Source organism: Phacochoerus africanus, chromosome 2 (assembly GCF_016906955.1).
Source record: "Phacochoerus africanus isolate WHEZ1 chromosome 2, ROS_Pafr_v1, whole genome shotgun sequence".
Classification (NCBI taxonomy): Eukaryota; Metazoa; Chordata; class Mammalia; order Artiodactyla; family Suidae; genus Phacochoerus; species Phacochoerus africanus.
Genome location: NC_062545.1, coordinates 241697755 through 241720255, shown reverse-complemented (window position 1 = coordinate 241720255; position 22501 = coordinate 241697755).

Genomic DNA, 22501 nt, shown 5'->3' with positions numbered 1-22501 from the left:
CACAAGAAGGTTTATAGCCTCAAACAGGAAATTACACAATGCTCATTCATAACCATGATACCTTCATACAATGAGCTATTAGCAATGATAAAGAACAAACTACTTTTATGGGTAGTAACATGGATGAGTCTTGAAAACACTGTGCTGAGTGAAAGAAGCCAAATGCAAGAAAATAGGAAAAACTAATTTATGGTGCTGAGGTCAGGGTAGTTCTTTCTCTTGGGATTGGGTCGTTCCTTAAATGGGCCCAAGGGGGAATCTCTGGAGTTTTAATAATGCTTTGTTTCTTTAGCAGGGTGCTGTTTACATAAGTGTGGTCAGTTTGTGAAAATGTTTGCACATTTCTGTGTGTATGCTCTATTTCAATAAAACATTTCCTGACACCCTCCACACCTACACACACAAAAATTCCTTCCATGTTCCTTATAACAGAGGAAACTCTAACAGAACATTCAGTGCTCTCCGTGTTATGACCCCGTCTACCAGGCAGTCTCCTTCCTGCCTCTGGCATGTGTTTCACCCACACTAGGTCACTCCCCATTCTCCTCGCACGTCTCTGTGCCCCTGCTTTTGCAGTTCCTTTAGCCTGGGGTTCCTCACTCTGTCTCTCTCAATGCCGAAAATGCCACCTCCTCTGTGAAGCCTCCCCTGATTTCTCATACCAAACACATCTCTCCTGGGGTTGCAGTCTCATGGCATGCTGCTTTTCCCTCTCTCAGGGCCTTATCTCTCTCTGTTTGCATGTATTTCCTTGACTGATGGCAAACTTCCGAGGTGGTAAGAACAGCGTCTCCTTCACCTTTGTAAAATTTCCCAGAGCCAGTGCCTTGCCTGCCACAATGTTTGCGTTAACGAATGTCTGACAAATGATTGAATGTGTGTTCTGAGTTAAGCCACAGTCCGTACTGCCAGAAAGTCAAGACACCCAGCGCGCCAGCAAAAAAGCTTTTGCCAAGAGCCAAGTCCTTTTGGAAGTAAACACATCCTGCAGTCCTTTATTGGCTGCTGACAGCCAAGCAGATGTAAATGTGTTGTGCAGCATTGTGGGCGTGTCCAATTAGACTGGGGTGAGACTGAGCAGCCCTACTAACATGAATAAGCTGTGCAAATATGTGGTTAATGACCATGTCGCTCCATGTCAATTCTTAATCCCAGATAATTAGCAGATAGGTAATTGGTGGAAGAATGGGAGGTGCTGATGGACATCCCATCACTTGGGTGAAGCTAATGATCCTCTATGGATTAAGACCCACCCTCTGTAAGTGTTGATGGCTCTTCTTTGAAATGCTCCTTTTGAAAGGGCCTAGATCCAAGAAGAGGTGTCAGGAACTCTAGAGTGGGGCGTTGGCATCAGCACTAATTCCCTGGGCTGCTTCCATGGAAGGTGGGTGGATGGGCCCCACTGCTGGCAGCCAAGGGCAGGCAGCTCAGAGTCCTGTACTGCTCCTGACTTGGTGGGTGATCTGAGTAGATCCTTCCTCCTTTCTTGGTTTTGCCATTTGTTTAATGGCAAAGGGCAGAAGGAATTAGGTGGACGTGCTGGCTCGACAACCCATTGTAGACAAAAGGGTCCCTACTCTGCTCCCTCTTGGCTACATCAGAGGTGTGGTTAGTTGGGATGACAAGGTGCTGTGAAGGGGACGTACAGAGGGTGAAAGCAGACATCTGAGATAGGAGCCAACAGTATCTTACATGACGTGAGGCAGGGCCAGCTAGCTGTCCACCAAGATGGGTGCACCTGTTCCACAGCGTTGAGTCATCACTGGGAAGTGGCTGGCCATTTCCCAGGTCCCCTTGCACTGAACTGGGGCCTTGGGAGTGGTCCTCACCAATGGAGGGTGAGCTTATGTGATGTGGGCACTTCTAGGCCTACCTGTGGAGATGAGAGGTACCTTCTTCATGCTCCCTCTACCCTTTTTCTGTCTGAACCTATAGGGTATGGTGGAGTCTTAAGATTTCAAGAGGCTGAGGTCCCTGAATTGCCACAGAATGAAGTCACCTGATAGCCAAGAACACCCTATATGGACTATCCATGAGTGAGAAATAAAATCCCATTGTGTCAAAATCTTTAAATTTTGGAGTTTGTTACACAAAGTGATAGGTCCCTAATAGACTAGATAGATAGCGAGGGACTCAGTTTCTTTCCATGAAGCTGACACTGAGAGGTGGAAAGAGCACCTCATTTATAGCCCCCGATATTTCCTAAGCCCCCTCTCTGTGCAGTACCATAGATACCATGTTGTGTAGCTGATTCGAGATGAAGCAAATCAGTGTAAAGGGAAATGTCACATTACTAGGAGTATTGGTTGCCTGCAAATAAGGCAAAAAACAGGAAGGTGGCTTGTGAGTGACTGAAGGGTAGTCAACCCTGATATATATCAGCCTATATCTGGCACATAGTAGGTGCTTAATAAGTTGAATTTGCTACGCTGTAAACTCCTATGTGCCAAAATAATTAGTGAGAGAATAGGGATACAAAGTGAAAAGGCACTGCCCTGTCCTCAAGGCGCTCAGAGCCTAGAGCCGCGTTTCCCACAAATGAATGATTTTTAATCCTTAGTGGACACCTGGCAGTGCCTGGAGACATTTTTGGTTTTCATATCAGAGTGAGGGGGGAGAGAGATATCTTGTGGGTGGAGGCTGGAGATACTGCCAAATTTCTATAATGCACAGGGCAGTCCCCTGTAACAAAATGTTACCTGGCCCCAAATCTCAACAGTGCTGAGGTTGAAAAACTGGTTAGTGGATTCCTAAGGACTAAAGAATAAAGAGATGAATCCACTAGGGCCTCCAAACTCAGAGAGACAAAGACTCAGGGCAGTGCTGTTCTGGGGTAACAATGATCCATTTCTACTGCAGAGATTCTCTGCGGGCCTTGGGGAATAGTTGGATGGGAGTGGGCTGCAGATTTGACTGCCTTGTAGGACACCCAGGGAGAGAGAGGAACCCCAGAACAGCACCAAGCAATTTGCAGCTCTGAAAGAGATCAATCCCAGTTCCAGCTGTGAATTCTGTCAGGGCTTCAAGCCCTGAATGGGTGGACTTGGGATACTGGGTGTGAAGATGCCTTTTAAAGGGTAAAATATGGGCTGCGACAAGTTATAAAGAGATGGGCTAGATGTTGGAGGATGGTTTAGATTTAGAGGTTTTAACCAATGATTGTGTTGGCCTAAGCAGTCGTTTTGTCCTGAACCAAAAGTAGGTTTCTTTTTTCCGAAGTTCTCCAGGTGAACTAGAAGCACCAGGTTGCACAAACCCAAGGCGCCTCACTCACATTGCCCCTGGAGGAGAAGCCAGTTACATACACAGTTGTGGGCATGGTGACCCTGGAGTTGCACACCTGAGCAGCCCTGGGTTCAGCAACCTTCACCTATAACATGTAACAAACCATTTATGCTCGAGAGAATGGAACTTATAAGGAAAGCTCTGCCACGGAGTTGGGTCTAGAGGAATGAGCACTGGACTGGAAGTCAGGAGGCTAGTTTTGAGCCGTTACCATAGATGGTTAGATCACAATCTTTCTGAACTTCAGTTTTTAAGAAATGTATGTAGATATGCATCTAAGACTTCTGAATCCAAGGTCAGTGATCTTTAGAAAGTTTTTGGTGAAATTGGAGTTCCCGTCGTGGTGCAGTGGAAACTAATCAAATGAGGAACCATGGAGTTACAGGCTCAATCCCTGGCCTCCCTCAGTGGGTTAAGGATCCGGTGTTACCGTGAGCTGTGGTGTAGGTTGCAGATGCAGCTCAGATCTGGTGTTGCTGTGGCTGTAGCATGGGCCAGCAGCTGTAGCTCCAATTAAACTCCTAGCCTGGGAATCTCCATATGCTGCGGGTATGCCCCCCCAAAGTAAAAAGGTTTTGGTGAAATATATCATCCACTATAAAAGAGGGAATTGATAAATCAATATACAGCATCATCATCCACTGAGCATCCTTGGAGCCACCACCCAGCTTAAGAGATCAGAACTTTATCACGACCTTTTGAGTTCCCTTCTTCTATTGCTTCCTAATTCCTCCCAGCCCAGGCCGACCAACAGAATGTTGTGCTAATCATTCCCATATATTTCTTTTTTTTTCTTCTTAGGGCTGCACCTTTGGCACATGGAAGATCCCAGGCTAGGGGTTGAATTGGATGGAGCTGCAGCTGCTGACCTGTGCCACAGCCGCAACAACGCCATATCCGAGCTGCATCTATGACCTGCACCACAGCTCATGGCAACGCCCACTGAGCGGGGCCAGGGATTGAACCGGAGTCCTCATGAATACCAGTTGGGTTTGTTACCACTGAGCCACAAGGGGAACTCCCCCGTGTATTTCTTTAGTTACCCTGCAGTGGTATAGAGGACTACATTCAACCAGTTGCTCAGGTACAGCGTTTCCCATTGTTTACAGCTGGTGTCTGTTTTGGTTGACTGGATGTCCACCCTGATTGACTGGTGTGAGCAAATATTTCTAATGTCCTTCCTAAATGTATGAACCTCTAAACAAGAAACTTATTGTTAGTTTCATCCATGTAGCACTTTCTATGAGTGAAATCATAAGACATGTGTTTTTCTGTGGCTCTTTTTTTTATGTTCAATATTTTGTTTTTGAGATTCACCCATGTTGATGTTTGTAGCTTTCATTCATTTTCACTTCCAAGTAGTAATGCATTGAATGAATAGACCACAATTTATATATGCACTCTGATGTTGATGGACACTTGTGGGATTTTTTTCCCGTTATTTACTATTATGGACATACAGCTATGAAAATTTTGTACATATTTTCTGGTTGACATATATAAGATGTGCTGCAGCTGTATTTATGTCTTCTTTTTCCATAATAAGTGCTTTTTATTTCAGCCTTCTTTCTAAATATCATTCTCTTTCAATTAATCTCATCAGAAGTTTATTAAGCTTTTCAAAAATACAGATTTTACTTTGTTGGTATAGCTATATTTTTATATTTTATTAATTCTTTTATCCTTCTCTTTTACTTTCTATGGATGTATTATTGTTATAATTTATTTTGTGCACTAGAATGCTTAGCTAATTAATTTTTTAAAATTATTTATGTTTTTTTATTTTTTATTTTTTTCTTCTTTGACCACCTTGTGGCATATGGAATTCTTGGGCCAGAGGTCAGACCTAAGCTGCAGTTGCAACCTAAGCCACAGCTGTGGCAATGCTGGATCCTTAACCCATAGTGCTGGGCCAGGGATTGAACCCACATCTCAGCACTCCAGAGATGCCGCTGATCCTGTTGTGCCACAGCAAGAACTCCTTAGCTAATTAATTTTGAACATGTTCTTTTTAAGGCAAATATTAAGACTATAATTTTCTCTCTAAATACCACTTGAGCTCTGTCTCCCAGGGTTTTTTAATTTTTTTTAAAAAATTATTGAAGTATAGTTGATTTACAGTGTTATGTTGATTTTCTGCAAAGTGATTTAGTTTTATCTATATTTATTATGTATATATATTAGTTTTCATATTCTATTCCATTATGGTTTATCACAGGATTTTTTTTTTTTTTTTTTTTTTTTGCTCTTTAGGGCCTCATATGTGGCATATGGATGTTCCCAGGCTAGGGGTCAAATTGGAGCTGCAGCCTACGCCACAGCCACAGCATCACCAGATCCAAGCTGCATCTGCGACCTACAGCACAGCTCACAGTAATGCCAGATCCTTAACCCACTCAGTGAGGCCAGGAATCAAACCCACATCCTCATGGATACTAGTCAGTTTTGTAACCTGCTAAGCCACAGCAGGAACTCCATGGTGTTATATTTTAATTCTGTCAACTTTTGCTCAGTTTGTTTTATTTTATTTTATTTATTTTCTCTTTTTGGGGCCAAACCTGCAGCATGTGGAGGCTCCCAGGCTAGGGGTTGAATTGGAGTTATAGCTGCCAGCCACAGCCACAGCCACAGCAACGCCAGATCCAAGCCTCATCTGCAACCTACACCATAGCTCATGGCAACACCAGATCCTTAACCCACTGAGTGAGGCCAGTGATGGAACCCATAAACTCATGTTGCTCAGTATATTTTGAAGTTATGTTATTAGGTGCGGACAAGTTTGGAACAATTATCCTCCTGGTCAATTGAAACTGTTACTGTCATGAAGTGACCCACTTTATTCAGAGTGAGGGGTTTTGTGGTTTTTTTGGCAATAAAAGATTTTGTCTGATATTATCACAGCTACACAGGGTTTATTTTATTAACCTTATTTATTTCTATATTAGGACTTAATACTTTAGAATAATTCTAGATTCATATGCACTTATAAGAAATAATATAGAGAGATCCTGGGTACCCTTAACTCAATTTCCCCCAATAGTAACATCTTATAAAGTAATATTGTAATAACACAACCATGGCAACATTCATATAGTCAAGATACAGAATATGTCCATCACCACAAGGCTTCCTCATGTTTCACTTTTATATCCACACCCACTTCACTGCCACCGGCACTTTCTCCTTAACCCTTGGCAATCTCTGAGCAGTTCCATTACCATATTTTTTTCATTTCAAGAATGTTATATAAGTGGAATCATACAGCATGTTACCTACCAGAATTGGCTTTTATCACCCAGCATAATTCTCTGGAGTTTCATTCCTTTCTATTGCTAAGTATTATTTCATGATATGAATGTACCGTAGTTTTAACTGTTTACCAATTGAAAAGACGTCTGGGTTTTTTCCAGATTTTTTTGCTATTATAAATAAGCTGGTATAAACATGTACAGGTTTTAGTATGAATATAGTGTTTATTTCTCTAGGACAAATGCCCAGGAGTGCCCTTGATGAGTCGTATGGTTGTAGCATGTTTAGCTTTGTAAGAAGTTGCCAAATTATTTTCTAGACTGGCAGTACCATTTTACATTTCTACCGGCATTGTATGAGTGATCCAGTTTCTCTGACTCCTTGCCAGCATTTGATGTTGTCACTGTTTTTTTAAATTGCAGTCATTGTGATAGGTATGCAGTGATATTTCATTGTGGTTTTAATTTACTTTTCCCTAATGGCTAATGATGTTGGATATTTTTTCTTGTTTTTATTTGCCATCTGTATATTCTCCTTGGTGCAATGTCTCTTCCATTTTCTAGTTAGACTGTTTTCTTACTGTTGACTTTGAGAGGTGTCTATATATTCTAGATGTGAATCTTTTGTCAAATATGAGTTAAAAATATTTTCTTTCTAGTTTATAGCTTGTTTTTTCTTCCTTTTAACAAGGTCTTTCCTGGATGTATGTTTTTAATTTTAACAGAGTCCTACTTAGCAGTTTTTTCCTTTTATTCATTGTACTTTGGTGTCACGTCTAAGAACATTTTGCTTGCCTAGTCCTATATCCCAAAGATTTTCTCCCATTTTTTTTCCTAAAAGTTTTTACTTTTACATTTTATGTTTACATTATCCATTTAAAGTTAATTTTAATTTAATTTCAAGGTGTTTTGTTTTGTTTTGCTTTGTTTGCTTTTTAGGGCTGCACCCAGGGCATATGGAGGTTTCCAGGCTAGTGGTCCAAGTGGAATTACAGCTGCCTTCCTACACCACAGCCACAGCAACTCGGGATCTAAGCCATGGTTGCGACCCACACCACAGCAATGCCAGCTTCTTAACCCACTGAGCGAGGCCAGGGATAGAACCCGTAACTTCATGGTTCTTGGATTAACTTCCACTGCGCCACGACAGGAACTCCCAACATTAATTTTTACATAAAGTATGAGATATGTTGAGGGTTTTTTTTTTCCATTTTATTTTTGTTTTTTGGCCTGTGGGTGTCAGTTGCTCTAAAACCATTTGTTGAAGAGGCTGTATTTCCTCTATGTCTGCTTTTGTACCTGGGTCAGAAGTTAGTTGGTTATACATGTGTACTTCTATTTGGGGGTTCTCTATTCTTTTTCCTGGGTTTATGTGTCTGTCCCACTACCAATACCACACAGTCTTGATTACTGTAGTATAAAGTATTGAAATTGGGTAATTGATTGCTCTCACTTTGCAATGGAATAAATGTCTGTATCCCTTCAAAATTCAAATGTTGGAGTTACTGTTGTGGCTCAGCATTATTGAACCTGACTAGTATCCATGAGGATGTGGGTTTGATTCCTGGCCTCACTGAGTGGGTTAAGGATCTGGCATTGCCATGAGCTGTGGTATAGGTTGCAGACACAGCTCAGATCTGGCATTGTTGTGACTGTGGTGTAGGCCAGCGGCTACCTCTCCAATTCGACCACTAGCCTGGGAACTTTCATATGCCACAGGTTCAGCCCTAAAAAGACAAAAAAAAAAAAAAAAAAAAATCAGATGTTGAAATCCTAATCCCCAGTGTGAGATTATTAGGAGATGGGACCTTTGGGAGGTAATTAGGTCATGCAGGTAGGACCTTCGTAAGTAAAATTAGTGCTCTTAAAAAGGGAACCCAGAGAACTCTCTTGTCCTCTCTCCACCCTGTGAGAATACAGTGAGAAATCAACACTGCAATCTGGAAGAGGGCTTTCACCAGAACTTGACCATGCTGGCACTCTAACCTCAGGTATATAGCTTCCAAAACTGTGAGAAATAGATTTTTACTCTTTATAAGCCACCCAGTCTGTGATATTTTATTATAGCAGCCCAAACTAAGGTATACTTTATTCTTTTTTTTGTCTTTTTAGGGCCACCTCTAAAAAGGTGGTTCATGGAGGTTCCCAGGCTAGGGGTCGAATTGGAGTTGTAGCCATTGGCCTAGGCCACAGCCACAGCCACCACCAGATCCAAGCTGTGTCTGTGACCTGCACCACAGCTCACGGCAACGCCAGATCCTTGACCCACTGAGTGAGTCCAGGGATTGAACCTTTGACCCATAGGATACTAGTCAGATTCATTTCTGCTGAGCCACGATGAGAACTCCTACTTTATTCTTTCTTTCAAAGTTGTTTTAACTATTCTAGTTCCTTTGTCTTCACATACATTTTAGAGTCCTCTTGTCTATATCAACAGAAGATCTTGCTGGGATTTCAGTAGGAATTACATTAAGCCTGTATGTCACTTTGGGGAGAATTGACATGTTCATATGTTGAATTTTCCAATCATGAACATGGTATATCTTTCTATTTATTTAGATTTTCTTTGATTTCTTTCATCAGTATTTTACAGTTTTCACCATATTTTTTCTGTACATGTTTTGTTAAATTTACACCTAAGTGGGTTTTTTGGAATGATTTAAATGTTATGTATCTTTAATTTCAATGTCCATACTTTAATTATTAGTATATAATAATATAACTTTTTGTATGTTTATCTTGTATCCTGTGAAATCACTTATTAGTTCTAGGAGTTTTTGTTTTCTTCTGTGGAGTCCTTGGGATTTTCTTTTTTTTCTTTTTAGGGCTGCACATCAGCATATGTAAGTTCCCAGGCTAGAGGTCGAATTGAAGCTGCAGCTGCTGGTCTACACCACAGTCACAGCAACACAGGATCTGAGCCATGTCTTCGACCTACACCACAGCTCACGGCAACACTGGATTCTTAACCCACCGAATGAGGCCAGGGATTGAACCCACAGTCTCATGGATACTGGTTAGGTTCATTACTGCTGCACTACAATAGGAATTCCTGGGATTTCCAATGGAAATAATCATGTCATCTGAAAATAGGGGCGGTTTATTTATTTATTTATTTTCCCACTGGTAAGAACTTCTTGTGTTGGAGTTCCTGTCGTGGCGCAGTGGTTAATGAATCCGACTAGGAACCACGAAGTTGTGTGTTCGATCCTTGGCCTTGTTCAGTGGGTTAAGGATCCGGCGTTGCTGTGGCTGTGGTGTAGGCCGGTGGCTACAGCTCTGATTTGACCCCTAGCCTGGGAACCTCCATATGCTGTGAGGAGTGGCCCAAGAAATGGCAAAAAGACAAAAAAAAAAAAAAAAGAACTTCTGGTGCTATGGTGAATAAGAGTGATGAGAGTGGATATCCTTGTCTTGAGCTTGATCTTTGGGAAAAATATTCAGTGTTTAACCATTAAATATAATGTTTTCTGTAGGTTCTTGGGAGATATTCCTTCTCAAGTTGAGAAAGATCCCATCTGTTCCTATTTTTTGAGAGATTTTTTTAATTAAATTTTTTATTAAAGTATAGTTGATTTACAGTGTTATGCTGAGAGATTTTTTTCCTCAATGGGTGTCAATTTTGTCAAATGCTTTTTATGCATTGATATGATTATGTTATTTTTTTCTTCTTTAGCCTGTCAGTGTGATTGATTACAGTGATTGATTTTTGATTATTGAGCCAGCCTCACATCTCTGAAATAAACAATGGTGTTTAATTATTTTTATATATTGCTGAATTCTATTTGATATTTTATTAAAGACTTTTCTGTCTGTCTTTATGAGGAGTACTAGTTTATGGTTATTGTTGTTTTGTATGACCTCTATCTGATTTTATTGTCAGGGTAACACTAGTTTAATAAAATGAATTGGATGTATTCCTTTCTCTTCCAAATTTTTTGGTAGAGATTATATCCTTGATGTTAATTCTTTAAAATTTTGGTAGAATTCTCCAGTGAGATCATCTAGGCCTGAAAATTTCTTTTTGGAAGTTTTAAAAAATTATAAATTTGAGGAGTTCCCATTGTGGCTCAGCAGTAATGAAACTGACTAGTATCCATGAGGACTCGGGTTTGATCCCTGGCCTTGCTCAGTGGGTTAAGGATCCAGTGTTGCCATGTACTGTGGTGTAGGTCACAGATGTAGCTCAGGTCCCAAGTTGCTGTGGCTGTGGCATAGGCCAGAAGCTGCAGCTCTGATTCCACCCCTAGCCTGGGAACCTCCATATGCTGGGGGTGCGACCCTAAAAAGACAAAAAAAATTTTGATTTCCTTAATAATTATAAGGCTATTCAAATTATCTACTTCATATTGGATAAGTTGCTTTTTTTTTTTTTGAGGAATTGGTCTATTTTATCTAAGTCGTCAAATGTTTCTTTTTAGTTATTTGTAGAATTGCCTTAGTGTCCTTTGATGAAATGTAGTGGTATCTCCAGTTTCTTTCCTGATATTGGATATTGGTAATTTGTGTGTGTCTTCTCTTTTTTCCTTGATCAATTTTGCTAGAGGTTTGTCAATTTTATCCATCATTTCAAAGAAGCAGCTCTTTATCTCCTTGATTTACTCTATTGTTTTTCTGTGTTTAGTTTTTAAAATTTTGCTCTTATCTATATTATCCCTCCCCCCCCCCCCCCCGCTTCTTTCCTTCCTTCCTTTCAGCATAATTGACCCACAGCGCTATATTAGTCCCAGGTGTATAGCATAGAGATTCTATATTTTTATATATTACAAAATTATGACCATGATAAGTAGTTGTCATCTGTCACTATGTATTATTATAGTATTATTGACTGTATCATCTTTTTTCAACTTTGTTAAGGAAGATTAGGTTATTGATTTGAGGTTTTCCCCCTTACGGCTATAAATTTCCTTCTTAGCACTGCCTTTGCTATTTCCCAAAATTTTTGATATGTTATATTTTCATTTTCATTCACTTCTGTGATTGAATTTTTTTTTCCTTGAGACTTTCTCCTTTACCCATGGACTAATTAGAAGTGTGCTGTGTAGTTTCCAAGTGTTTAGAGATCTTCTTGTTAATATTTCTCAGAGACTTTTGGAGAGCATACTCTGTATGATTTCAATTCTCTTAAATTTGTTGAGGTTTGTTTTTATGGCCCAGGATATGGTCTCTTCTGGTTACATGTTCCATCGGCCTTTGAACAGCATGTCTATTCTCTTGTTATTGGGTGGAGTCTTCTACAACTGTTGACTTCATCCAAATGTATGATGATATCATTGAGTTCTATATCTTTGCTAATTTTCTACTACTTGTTCTGTCAATTATTGAGAGAGTATTGTTGAAGACTCCAATCATAATTGTGAATTTGACTCTTTCACCTTTCAATTCTACCAGTTTTCCTTCATATATTTTATATTATAGCTCACTCGTTTGGTACATACACATTTATGATTACTAAGTGTTGGTGGTGAGGTTAGCCTTTTGTCATTATGGAATGTCCCTCTTTCCTAGTAATTTTCTTTGCTCTGAGGGCTTCTTTATGTGATATCAATATAGCCTTCCTGGGAGTTCCCTTTGTGGTGCAGCAGAAAATAATCTGACTAGTATCCATGAGGATGTGGGTTTGACCCCTGGCTTTGCTCAGTGGGTCAGGGATCTGGCATCGTCATGAGCTGTGGTGTAGGTTGCAGATGCACTCAGATCCCGCAATGCTGTGGCTGTGGTGTAGGCCAGCAGCTGTAGCTCCCATTCGCCCCCTATCCTGGGAATTTCCATATGCCACTGATGAAGCAACAAATCCATATATGTCTCCTTCCTGTTTTCTTTTGATTAATGTTTTTATTATACGTTTTAAAATCTTTTAGGGAGTTCCCATTGTGGTGCAGCAGACATGAATCCGACTAGTAACCTTGAGGTTGCAGGTTCAATCCCTGGCCCTGCTCAGTGAGTTAAGTATCTGGCATTGCTGTGGTGTAGGTCACAGACGCAGCTCGGATTTAGCGTTGTTGTGGCTGTGGTGTAGGCTGGCAGCAACAGCTCCAATTAGACCCCTAGCCTGGGAACCTCCATATGCTGCGGGTGTGGCCCTAAAAAGCAAAAAAATAAAAATAAATTTAAAAAAATCTTTTTACTTTCAACTTGCCTGTGTTGCTCTATTACAGTGCGTCTCTTGTCGATGGCTATATTAATTTCCTCTTGCTGCTAAACCAAATTACTATGCACTTGGTGACCTAAAACACCATGTATTTATTTTCTCCCAGTTCTGGAGGTCAGAAGTCCAAACTCCATTTCACTGTGCTAAAAACAAGGTATTGGCTCCTTCTTGAGACTCCAGGGAAGAATCTGTTCTTTGTCTATTTCAGCTTCTAGAGGCTGCTAGTATTCCTTGGCTCATGGCCACATCATTCTAATCTCTTGCTCTTTTTGTCTCATCTCCTACTTCTGTGTTAAATCTCCCTGTCCCTCCCTCTCATAAGGACATTGGTGATTGCATTTAGAACCTACCTGAACAATCCAGGATAATCTCCCCATCTCAAGATCCTTAACTTAATCACATCCTCAAAGCTCCATCTGGCTATTTTTTTTGCCGTGCCTATGGCATATGGAGGTTTTCAGGCTAGGGGTTGAATCAGAGCTACAGCTGCCAGCCTACACCACAGCCACAGCAACACAGGATCTGAGTCGTGTCTGCAACCTACACCACAGCTCACGGCAATGCCAAATCCTTAACCCACTGAGCAAGGCCAGGGATCGAACCTGCATCCTCATGGATCCTGGTCGGGTTCATTAACCACTGAGCCACAAAGGGAACTCCCCAGGGTTGGTTCTTTATGGATTTTTGGATTAAGTTTTCACTTCCTTATAAGTCCCTTGGTTTCTAACCATTTGGGCCTCTTGATACAGCATCGTACAGTGTGGCAGCCTGCTTCATCAGAGCAGACAAGAGAATGGTGCGAGCAAGATGGAAGTCACAGTCTCTTGTAACCTAATCACAGAAGGGACATCCTATCACTTTTCCCCTATCCTATTCATTAGAGGCAAGTCATTAGACTTTATGGGAGGGGATTACACAGGCTGTGAATACCCGGAGGGGGATCATTGGGAGCCATAAAGCTTCCACCACAGTGTTTGACCTTTGAGAGCAGGCAAGAGGGACAGATGGGGTGTGAGGCATGTCAGGTATGAAGCACCATCAGCACTATCTCAAAGGTGAACATAATAGGATGTGGACAGAGGTGGGATCTTGGGGACCCAGGCTATGTCTGAGAACCCTGGGTCTGAGTAGCCTGTAAGACTGGGCCCAGATCTGGGTGAGCCACAGTCCTAAGCCCTCTGAGACCCAGGCTGAGTAACCAAGGTAGGGGCTGACTTTTACACTCCTTACTACCAAGCCACTTCTCTAGGTCTGCATGCTGTAAACACCCACTGCAGGCAAGGCACAGTGCCAGGCATAGCATTAAAGTGCTGTGGGTATCCAGTCACTTGTAAAAATTCATACAGTGTAACAGCAAAAGGACCAGGTCAGAGCCTGGTGCCCTGAGTCTAGTGTGGCCTCCACTGTAATTGCAGGTGACCCCTCTTTGGGCTTTCGTTTCCCATGTTATAAACACTAGTGCTGTGAAATTTCCCCCATCTCACTTCACTTTTTCCAATCACTTTGAGGTTGTTCTGAGAACTTCATGAGCTGAAGACATGGAAGGGCTTGGAAATAAGCTATCACACTACAGTTTACAAAAATTGCCATATTATGTTATTCCATTATTATGTTCGTGTGTAGGGGAGGGGGACTCAGACTCACTCACCAAAGGTTGTGTTAATGGGAGACTGGAGGCCCTCTGACTGCCCCCAGCCACACATATCTACCCAGTGCATAGATGAGACTACTGAAGGCAGGGGACTCACTCAAGGTCACACACAAGTCGGTGGCTGTGGAGGCATGAGGCCCTGACTCCTTTTTTAAAAATTTTAGATATTTTATGATTATACCCAAACTTGTGCTTCATTTTTTTCCTATACTACACTACACACTCTAACTTGAAGATATGTTTAAAAGCAATACATTTCAGAAATCCTGGAAAAGATTTTACTAGCTATAAGCTATTTAAATATCGCCTATATTAAAGGAGGTATTCTCATTGTGGCTCACTGCATTGAGTCCTACTAGTATCCATGAGGTGGCAGGTTTGATCCCTGGCCCTGCTCAGTGAGTTAAGGATATGGCTTTGCTGTGAGCTGTGGTGTAGGTTGTAGACAAGACTCAGACCCTGAGTTGCTGCGGCTGTGGTGTAGACCCCTAGCTTGGAAACCTCCATATGCCATGGGTGCGGCTCTAAAAAGACACCCCGCCAAAAAAAGTGTTAGAGGAAGGCTAGCACCATGTAAACGGCATAGGCTTAAAGAAAAGAGAGGAATGCTTAATATACAGAGTACAATGTTTTTTATTCACTGATAAAGTAAGTGTCAATTTCTAGATGTTTCTTTCTCTGGTATGCTTTATTTGTTTTATTAGCAAGCACAGCCCTATAAGGGACGGCTTAACTAATCCTCAGTCTTGGATCCATCTTCATCTTGACTAATCTAGAAATAAGGAAGTTCATAAGTCTTGTCAGATGTAGCCACATGAAGCCAATCATGAAGATTATTCTCTCTCTCTCTTTTCTTTTTTTGGTCTTTTTACGGCTATACCTGCAGTATGTGGAAGTTCCCAGGCTTGGGGTTGAATCAGAGCTGTAGCCAATGGCCTACGCCATAGCCATGCCAGATCTGAGCTTCATCTGTGACCTACACCACAGTTTGTGGCAACACTGGTTCCTTAACCCACTGACTGAGGCCAGGGATTGAACCTGAATCCTCATGGATACTAGTTGGGTTCTTAACCGGCTAAGCCACCACAGGAACTCCAATATTTCTCTTTTTAAGGTACTTCTTGGTAAGATATTTCAATGCTTTTTAGAGAACTATTTCTTAGAAACAATCATGATTTTATTTTTAAGCATTCCATGTCAACAGCATTCCCAAGATTTCCAGTTTTTCCATTCATTTTAACCTTCTCATGTATAAACTGTTCAAAATATCCAGAGTCAAAAATCCATCATTTGCTAGATGAGTAAGATCCAAATTAAATCTCCAGGTTGACTTTCTCCCATGCTGCCTTGAAGGTTGGCCTTGTGATCAGAGGGCAGCCTGAGTCTTTTGACATCTAGCCTGGTGCTTCTCTGAACCTGGAGCCTCGTGATGCAAAGTGTTATCACTTAGAAGCTCTGGTGCCCAACTTCCTGGCTTCAAATGGTCATACTGTTTCCTAGTTCATGGTCACTGCCTCCTAGGGGAGTTTGTGGAGTCTGAAAAGTATGAAACAGTGCCTACCCCCCAGCTCACTGAATGTTAGCCGTTGTGACTGGTACCAGAGAGAGCAAGCACTGTTGTGCCCATTTTATTGCTGGGAAAGCTGAGGCTGAGACTTGCCTAGGTACTGGAACCAGGACTTGAACCAGTGCTTTTCCGACAAAGGCAGGCAGCCTCTTGGAAAATAGGAAAGTACCAAACAATATTCAGATTTGACTGTTACTAACAGTCTATCAGTCTCCAGGTTCATTTCATGCATATGTGTGTAGTCTACAGGGGGCAGCGGGGCGCAGCCCAAGTTTCCTTGAGGATGGATTCAGGAGGACATCTTCAAGATGAGACCTGAAAGTGCCTTGCTGAGAAGGAAGGTGTCTGCCAGGGCATATAACTCACCATCCAACCAGCCTTGCAGGAGTGTTTCGAGAAAGTCGTTTATGTTCATTTCAGTTTGGGATTTGGGTGGAAAGCCTGTTTCAGTTCTGGGTTTTTGCTTTCGTATCGGGCCGGCTGCAGGCCCAGACGGGCCCTTGTTGGAAGAAAGTCAGTCCTCCTCCCCCCAAGGAGGAAGGGCCTTCCCGTCTGTGGTCGGTGCATTGTACTTGCTGGATTCCAGGCTGTCAGTCTCGCAGTGAGCTCCCGAGATGCTTAGCCTGCAGATTGTTTTGTTACGTTTCTCCTACAATTAGTTTGGAAATTACCCAGCTACCCACAGCCTCTCCCAGGTGTTCTGTAAACTACAGACCTGCTTCTGCAGCTTTCACCTTGGTGGGACCAATGCTGGCTGAAGTGGGGAGGGTTGGGCTGGGGTGATAGGAGGGTAGCAAGAGGCCTACGATGGCAGGGCTCATTGTAAGCAACAGCCAGTGCCCTTCAGCTTTGGCACTAACCATCCTACTTTGTGGGATCTGAAGCAAGCAGATCCATACACTTTGTAGACATTATCTGTAAGCCTCACACACCCTGTGGAGATAAGTCAGGGGAGGATCCACCCTATTCAGAGGCCCAAAGAGAGAGGATTTCCCCAGAGCTGCAGTCAGAACCAACAGGCAAGTCTCCTGGTTCCCATATCCAGGGAGGAAAAATCCTCACGTCTGATTCATTTTGCTATGACCTTTGTTACGCCTGGGTTGATGCAAAGGTCCGTGACCTTAAGCTTGTCCTCTCTTCTTGGACTTCAGTTTTCTCATCTGAAAAAGTGCAGCTGAAACCTACTACTTTCCAGGGCAGTTGTGAAAGTACAAAGGGTGTGCTTGATATACCTTGAATATGGCCACTCTGATGACATCAGGGTTACCATTAGTCAGCTGTGCCACTGCTGAGCCACTTGAAGCTGGAGAGGAGCGATGGTTTGGTGAGAGAGCCCTAGCAGGGGTCTAAGATGTTAGCTCACTGTACAACCATGGCAATTACCTTCCCTGCCCCTTGGTTTTTTTCTTCTATAAAACAAGGGCTGGGAGTAGATAACCTTCAGCTGTATGTTTATAAAAATGGCAAAGGAACTCTCAAAGGGAAAACCAGGAGTCAAATTTTTCCTGCCCCATAAGGGTCACCTTCTGTATTAGTTCGGATGCCTTTGGCTGCAAGTTACAGAAAGCCCAAAGAAAAGAGGTTTAAACTTGGAGGACGTTTAGTTATCATCCACGGTTATATTGAATTGTTTCAGGGTTGATTCTTTTCAGCATCTCAGTGATGTCATCAGACACTTGAGTTATTCCCAACTTTTGGCTCTGCCATCCTCTGCAGGTTGGCTTGTTATTTTAGGCTGGCACCCTCTGAGCCCAACATGGCTTCACACTTCCTGAATTCATATTTTAACAACATCAAGAGGAAGAAAAGGGGTGTTTCTCTTTTCTGTCTCTTTAGAATACAGAGATATTTCCCAGAAGCCCTGTGTGGACTTTTCTGGATATCTCATTGTTCTGGAAAGTATGCTGTGCCTGTTTCTAAATAATCACTGGCAGGAGTGATGGAATCATCACCACTTTTATCTTATACAAGTCTAGATTGAGCCTGTGGGTACCCCAAGGGGCAAAACTTCCCCTAAAACACATGACCAATTGCAACCGAGACAAAATCAGGGTCTCGTCAACAAAGAATAAGAAGGGAAATGGCTGCGTAGACAATTAGCAGCGTCTGGCACCCCTTCTTCTTGAATATGCCAGAAAGAGGATGTATCATTCTACTTCTATCCAGAGTTGCCCACTGTCTAATTGTCCTCAAGATGTTCCATCACAACTCCATCATCAGGACTCCTGTGCCCAGTCCCCATAATAGGATGCTGTTCTTTCTTCTGAGCACCAGTGCAGGGAAAATGTGGGCACGCCTCAATTCACCAAGGTTTAGTAGTTGCAGGAAGCTTTGATGAAATTTAGGGTAAATGGAAGGTGTTACATGGGAGGGGGAATTTTTGAAAATGCTTATATTAAGTATAATTATCTCATAGTGTAAGAATTCCTTCACAGGGCTGCTCATGAACACACCATGCTTCTAATCTCACTCCCTTGTCCTGAGGTCTGGACCTCCGTGAGAGAGTGACAAGATCTGCTGAGGTTTGAGCTGAGTCACACACTGGCTGCTATTAGGGAATAACTGAAGGGAGCACTGGAGGGAGCAGGGAGCCCTGTTAGGAGGCTGGTGCTGTGATCCAGGACAGAGATGATGGAGGCTCCTACTGGGTTAGTGATCCTGGGGGTACAAAATGGGGGTAGGTGGTTCCTGGAGAGGTAATGGTCAAAGCTAATTCATGGTGACAAGAATACATAGGGGTGTCTTGGAAGAGCAAGTGTTGTGTTGGCTGGAGCCTTGGGCGAGGAGGGCAGTTGCGAAGATGAGGCTGGGAAGAGTGTTGGCACGGGGATGACAGAGGATCGCAAGTGCCAGGTGAGGAGCTTGAGCTTTCTGCCGCACACAGCAGGGACACTGCTCCCACAGGACTGGAGCTCAGCTTCAAGAAGTGAGGCTGGCAGTGGGGGCAGAATGGAGGGAGGAGGCAGGGGCATCAGTGGGGAGGCCCCGGCTGGCTCTTGGGGACAGAGAGCAGAGGTGATAGTTAGATTCTATGAGGCTGTGGTTCTCACACTTTATCTTGTCGTTGAGTGCCTCCATGCCTGAAAAATCATGGCTGGGGCTCTGTTCTGCCCACACTCCTAGGAGAAGCTGCTCCAGGTTCTCAGATAGCGAGATAAGCTGGTGCTGCACCACAGAGGAGATCCACCCTGATTCGGCTCCCAGTCCTTTCCTGGGAGGGGCTGACAGTTGATCCCCAGGGCCTCCCTGACTACGTGCTTCTGCACCAGGTTAACCCTTCTGGGCTGAGCTGGAAATCTGAGCCTCAGCTTTCAGAAGGGTTGTGGGGCTGGCAGAGGGGCACGAGGAGCTCCATAGGAAGCAGTCACTCTTTCGACCCCAGGAGCTCTGCAAAGGCTGGCTTCGGCTTAGCCAGGAGAGAAGACGCAGAGAGAGGGGCAGGGACAGGCACCAGACACGTGAAGGACCTCCTGTCCTCCCCTACCCCACCTGTCTGCCCTGCTTTTTCTTTAGTTCACTGCTCAGTTGGGCTGAGAAGTACTAGTCACACTGCTTTCCCTCTAGGTAGTTCTAAGGTGTTAGTTTAACTGATCCCAGGCTCAGTTTACCCATCCACACAATGGAGGCCCCAAGTTGCACTCCATCCCCAACTCTCAACCCTGTTACCTTTACCACCCCATCTGATTACTTCCATTTCCACATTGGCCCCCTCGCTCTTTTTTTCGGTGGCGCATGGGGCTTGCAAAAGTTCCCCAGCCAGGGAATCCAACCTGCACCACAGCAGCGACCTGAGCCATAGCAGTGACAACACCAGATCCTTAACCTGCAAGACCACCAGGGAACTCCTCCACGTTGCCTTTTATGAAGATGATAATCAAATGCAGTCTCCCTTGAGGGAGGCACAAAGCTCTAGTCCATCTTGGACACTTGAGCCATGAGATCTTGGGTCAGTTATGTGCCCCTTTAGATCTATAGATGCTTTATACACACACGTTATTTCTGTTTATTCCTATTATTGAAAACTTGTGAGCACTGAGATGAGAGTCCTGGTTCTCCTAATGAGTTGCCATGTGATCCAGGGAAGAGAGCCCATTTTGGACTCTGGCCCCATTCTTCATGGTACATGCCCCTTGTTTGAATCATTTTTCATCAGCAACCTTTTTTCCCTAGGTATGTTGTCATGCCAAACCCCACCTAGGGGTCAGCACTTCTCAGGAGCAGAATGAGCACCAAATTCTCCTGAAAGGTATGTGTGTGTTTGAGGTGGGAGAAGATTCATTAGGGTGCCCAGGATTTTGGGCTGTCCTGGGACACTTAAAATGTTCTACCAGAGGGTCCCTTAGCCCCGATGGACTCAGAGGTAAGAGCCTCTTCCTGCTGTCTATTGTGTCCTAAAAAGAGTTTTTTCTCCTGAATTTCCAACTAGACTTAGGGTTGGAGCTGCCAAGTTTAATCCATACTTGGGCAAATGACTGCTGCTTAGGGAGGGTACAGAGATCAGACGCTAGGCTTCCCAAAATGGCTTAGCACGGAGCCAAGAGCCTGGGTTCCTGCCCTGGCTCTGACACCCTAGGTTTCAAGGCGGTTTCAGATTCACTCTCATTGAATGTCATTGTCACGGTCACCTGTGAGATGTGGAACATGAGGTAAGATGCATTCTAAGGGCTAGGAGTCCAAGATTCTAAATACACCCAAAGGAGGAAGTGAAGGGCTCCACCCCAGCCATCTCTTCTCTTTGCAGCCATCTCTGGCTGTTTTTTTTTTTTTTTAGGGCCTCACCCTTGGCATATGGAGGTTCCCAGGCTAGGGGTCAAATCGGAGCTGTAGCCACCAGCCTATGCCACAGCCACAGCAACATGGGATCCAAGCCATATCTGTGATCTATACCACAGCTCAAGACAATGCCAGATCCTTAACCCGCTGAGCGAGGCCAGGGATCGAACCTGTATCCTCATGGATGCTAGTCAGATTCGTTTCCACTGAGCCAGATGGGAACTCCCTGGCTGGGGATCTTGCTCAGAATCGGGAGGCTCCTGGAAGTTACTCTGAGATCTCTGATCTCAACTATGTTCCCCCCATTTCTCTGAAGCTCTGCCTTTCTGCCCAGGGCATATGAATCCCTTGAGGTCTTTCTGAAATGCAGGTTCTGGTTCAGTAGATCTGGGTAGGCCTGTGCTTCTGCATTTCTAGCAAGCTCTCAGGGGATGCCCTCAGCTAGTCTGTGGCTCACACTTAGAGCTACAAGGCCTCGGGGCCTCAGTATCTTGTTCAGAAGAGCACGGAGGGCAAGCATCTGCTGCCCTCAGCCTCTCTCTGCGCTCTTGGAGAAGTGCATCCTTGACTCATATGACCAAAAACAAAGACAGAAAGGGGACCTGCCACCCAGCTTTGTAGATGGTGAAACTGAGGCCTACCCAGTGCAGGAAGGAGCTTGTTCAAGATCTCACAGCATTTCAGTGACAAAGTTGAGACTCCGACTTCTTGCATAGGAGAAAAAGAAAACAAACAAAAAAAGAAAACTGGAAAAGATACTCACTGAGGTGTTTGCTGACCTTTCTCGGGGTGAATTATGGGTTCCTTTGATTCTTTCCTTCTAAGTTGTATTTTTTTTTTATTCTTTACAATGAACATGTACCAATTTTGTAACAAAAAAATTAATTTTACTAGAAGAAAATTTCACAAAGGTTTTGGGAAATGAGACTGTTTATGAATGTGCTGGATAATCTGTAACTACATACAGCAGTTTCATATCATGGATGGGTAATTCAGCGCACACACACACACACACACACCCCCGCACCCCTCCAATTCATTTCAGTGAGGTTATCCTTTACTCTTTCTGGCGCAGGGAGCATGGATCACTGAGATGAAGGCCAGAGCCATTACCATACACAACCCGCGCAAGAGCTGCGGTGAACACTTCCCCCAAAGCTCTGGCTGCAGGAAATCTTTCCCCTCAAACAGAGGAAGAAGTTTCCTTAATCCATTTTTGTAGTAAACGACCCCGGGCCAAGTCTGCTTTTGTTGCTGCTTTCCTAAGCTTAATTGCAAGAATAGTTACTGTGAAAGAAAATAAATGTTATAGCTCTGGGGCGAATTCTAACGAGCCTTCGGCAATTAGGGAAGAACGCATCTAATTATCCACATCCCGGGGGTGGGGGCGCCTGCACACGACGCTGAGGGTGCAGGGCCCAGAGAGGGGCAAAAAGATTTGTTCTGGTCTACACATAGGAATAAAAAAAAGAGAAACGCACCTCCCGTCTGAGTCCCTAGACGGAGAACACGGTCTGGGGATTCGGACAGTTGGATAGTCCCAGGACGCAGCAGTCAATGTTCTCAAGGTCCTGGAGTCGCGCGGCTGAAGGCTTTCCTCTGGTGCGAATGCAGCTGCATCACGAGCAATGCTTCCTCGCCTGCGCTGCTTGCATTCGGGACGGGCCGGGAGGCGCGCGCGAAATTTGGGTGGCACCGGCCGATGGGAGGCCAAGAAGGCTGACGCTCGGTCTTCAACGCCTCGAGGGGCTCGCTGTCTCTCCTGGCTTCTGCTGTACACACCCAGCTCCCTCCTCGCAGCGTCCCTTCTCTCCAGGCACAGACCC